Genomic DNA, 3,794 nt, shown 5'->3' with positions numbered 1-3,794 from the left:
AAGCAAAAGACAAAGTCTTGCTGAATGGATACAAAAACAAGACGCATATATATGCTGTCTACGAGAGACCCACTTCAGACCTAGGGACACATACAGACTGAAAGTGAGGGGATGGAAAAGATATTACATACAAATGGAAATCAAAGTAAAGCTGGAGTAGCAATACTCATATTAGATAAAATAGACCTTAAAATAAAGAATGTTACAAGAGATAAGGAAGGACAGTATGTAATGATGAAGGGATCAATCCAAGAAGAAGATATAACAATTATAACTATATATGCACCCAACATAGGAGCACCTCAATACATAAGGCAACTGCTAACAGCTCTAAAAGAGGAAATAGACAGTAACACAATAATAGTGGAGGACTTTAACACCTCACTTACACCAATGGACAGATCATCTAAACAGAAAATTAATAAGGAAACACAAGCACAAAATTACACAATAGACCAGATAGATTAAATTGATATTTATAGAACATTCCATCCAAAACAGCAGATTACACTTTCTTCTCAAGTGCACATGGAACATTCTCCAGGATAGATCACATCTTGGGTCACAAATCAAGCCTCAGTAAATTTAAGAAAATTGAAATCATATCAAGCATCTTTTCTGACCACGATGCTATGAGATTAGAAATCAATTACAGGGGAAATAAATGTAAAAAAACACAAACACATGGAGGCTAAACAATATGTTACTAAATAACCAAGAGTTCACTGAAGAAATCAAAGAGGAAATCAAAAAATACCTAGAGACAAATTACAACAAAAACACCACGATCCAAAAACCTAAGGGATGCAGCAAAAGCAGTTTTAAGAGGGAAGTTAATAGCAAAATAAGCCTACCTCAAGAAAAAAGAAAAATCTCAAACAATCTAACCTTACACCTAAAGGAACTAGAGAAAGAAGAACAAACAACCCAAAGTTAGCAGAAGGAAAGAAATCATAAACATCAGAGAAGGAATAAATGAAATGGAAACAAAGAAAACAATAGCAAAGATCAATAAAACTAAAAGTTGGTTCTCAAGAAGATAAACAAAATTGATAAACTGTTAGCCAGACTCATCAAGAAAAAGAGGGAGAGGACTCAAATCAATAAAATTAGAAATGAAAAAGAAGAAGTTACAACAGACACTGCAGAAATACAAAGCATCCTAAGAGACTCCTACAAGCAACTCTATGCCAACAAAATGGACAACCTGGAAGAAATGGACAAATTCTTAGAAAGGTATAACCTTCCAAGATTGAACCAGGAAGAAATAGAAAATATGAACAGACCAATCACAAGTAATGAAATTGAAACTGTGATTAAAAATTTTCCAACAGGTAGATGCCACGGAGCCCACTGCCACCACTTCTGAGCAGAAGATGGCTGTGCCTCCCACGTATGCTGATCTTGGCAAATCTGCCAGGGATGTCTTTACAAAGGGCTATGGGTTTGGCTTAATAAAACTTGATTTGAAAACAAAATCTGAGAATGGACTGGAATTTACAAGCTCAGGTTCAGCCAACACCGAAACCACCAAAGCGACGGGCAGTCTGGAAACCAAGTACAGATGGACCGAATATGGTCTGACGTTTACGGAGAAATGGAACGCTGACAACACACTAGGCACGGAGATTACTGTGGAAGATCAGCTTGCACGTGGCCTGAAGCTGACCTTCAATTCATCCTTCTCACCAAACACTGGGGAAAATAATGCTGAAATCAAGACAGGGTACAAGCGGGAACATATCAACCTGGGCTGTAACATGGATTTCAACATTGCCAGGCCTTCCATCTGGGGTGCTCTGGTGCTGGGTTATGAGGGCTGGCTGGCTGGCTACCAGATGAATTTTGAGACCACAAACTCTCGAGTGACCCAGAGCAACTTTTCAGTTGGCTACAAGACTGATGAGTTCCAGCTTACACTAACGTAAATGATGAGACAGAGTTTGGTGGCTCCATTTATCAGAAGGTGAATAAGAAGTTGGAGACTGCTGTTAATCTGGCCTGGACAGCAGGAAACAGTAACACTCACTTTGGAATAGCAGCCAAGTACCAGATCGACCCTGACGCCTGCTTCTCAGCTAAAGTGAACAACTCCAGCCTGATACGGTTAGGATATACTCAGACCCTAAAGCCAGGTATCAAACTGACACTGTCAGCTCTGCTGGATGGCAAGAATGTCAACACTGGTGGCCACAAGCTTGGTCTAGGGCTGGAGTTCCAAGCATAAATGAATACTGTACAATTGTTTAATTTTAAACCATTGTGCAGCATAGCTACCTTCAGAATTTAGTGTACCTTTTAATGTTGTTTGTCTGGGATGCGAGTATCACTAAATATCATGTTAGATTTCCAGGTTAAAGATGATTCAGCTTTAGGGTGTTACCCTTGCAGAGGTACAGAAGAAACCCAATTTCAAAAAAGGTCCTTTCAGCTGTAGACTTGCGGGGGAGCTTGCTGGCCCCTCTAGAGATGTCAGGTTTCTTTGTTACCTAGAAATGGCTGCAAGTGGAAGTTGATAATTTGCAGGCACTTTGCAATTTGTAAATTCGTATTGAGTAAATGAATGAAATTGTGACTTCCTGAGAATTGAACCTTGGTTTCCTACCCTGATTGAGGAGAGGCTGTTTGATGGTGTATACAAACTCATCTGAAAGTGACTTTTTTAGGCAGGGACTTTTCCACCCCAATCCATCACCTCTTTTACACCAAAAGTAGTCTGCTGGGCATGGTAGCTGTTTCTTTTGTGCCATTTTGGGGTGGAGAAGGTGGATGTGATGAAGCCAATAATTCAGGACTTAACTGTGTTTTTTCTCATGTTGTGTCTTTTTGCCCTTGCACCAGAGTATGAAATAGCTTCTAAAAGCTACAGCTACAAGCTGGGAAGAGTCTCTGTGACTGTAATCACATGGTGACAACACTCAGAATCTAAATTGAACTTCTGTTGTATTCTCGCCACTCAGTTTATTTTTTAGCAGTTTAATGGGTACATTTTAGAGTCTTCCATTTTGTGTGGAGTTAGTTCCTCCCCTTCAAATGCTGTAATTAACATCACTTAAAATAAAACTTGAATAAGATATTGAAACCTTAAAAATAAATTTCCAACAAACAAAAGTCCAGGATCAGATGTCTTCACAGGTGAATTCTATCAAACATTTAGAAAGCAGCCAACACCCATCCTTCTCAATCTCTTCCAAAAAATTTTCAGAGGAAGGAAACTCCCAAACTCATTCTATGAGGCCACCATCACCCTGATACCAAAACAGACAAAGATACTACAAAAAAAGAAAATTACAGACCAATATCACTTATGAATATAGATGCAAAAATCCTCAACAAAATACTAGCAAACAGAAGCCAACAACACATTAAAAGGATCATACACCATGATCAAGTGGGATTTATCCCAGAGATGAAAGGATTCTTCAATATATGCAAATCAATCAATGTGATACACCATATTAAAAAATTGAAGAAGAGAAACCGTATGATAATCTCAATAGATGCAGAGAAAGATTCTGACAAAATTCAACACCCATTTATGATAAAAACTCTCCAGAAAGTTGGCATAGAAGGAACCTATTTCAACATAATAAAGGCCATATATGACAAACCCACAGGAAACATCATCCTCAATGGTGAAAAACTGAAAACATTTTCTCTAATATCAGGAACAAAACAAGGATGTCCGCTCTCACCACTATTATTCAACATAGTTTTGGAAGTCCTAGCCATGGCAATCAGAGAAGAATAAGAAATAAAAGGAATACAAATTGGAAAAGAAGAAGTAGAACTGT

The 3,794-nt window shown here is 38.3% G+C and overlaps 1 pseudogene; it reads left to right on the top strand.

Moving 5' to 3' along the window:
- Window positions 1-1,340: 1,340 nt before the first annotated feature.
- Window positions 1,341-2,227, top strand: LOC132430496 (non-selective voltage-gated ion channel VDAC1 pseudogene; annotated as a pseudogene).
- Window positions 2,228-3,794: the final 1,567 nt, after the last annotated feature.

Source organism: Delphinus delphis, chromosome 9, assembly GCF_949987515.2.
Source record: "Delphinus delphis chromosome 9, mDelDel1.2, whole genome shotgun sequence".
Taxonomy (NCBI): domain Eukaryota; kingdom Metazoa; phylum Chordata; class Mammalia; order Artiodactyla; family Delphinidae; genus Delphinus; species Delphinus delphis.
The sequence above is the reverse complement of the archived record's forward strand: the minus strand, read 5'-3'. Positions and strand labels throughout refer to the sequence as shown.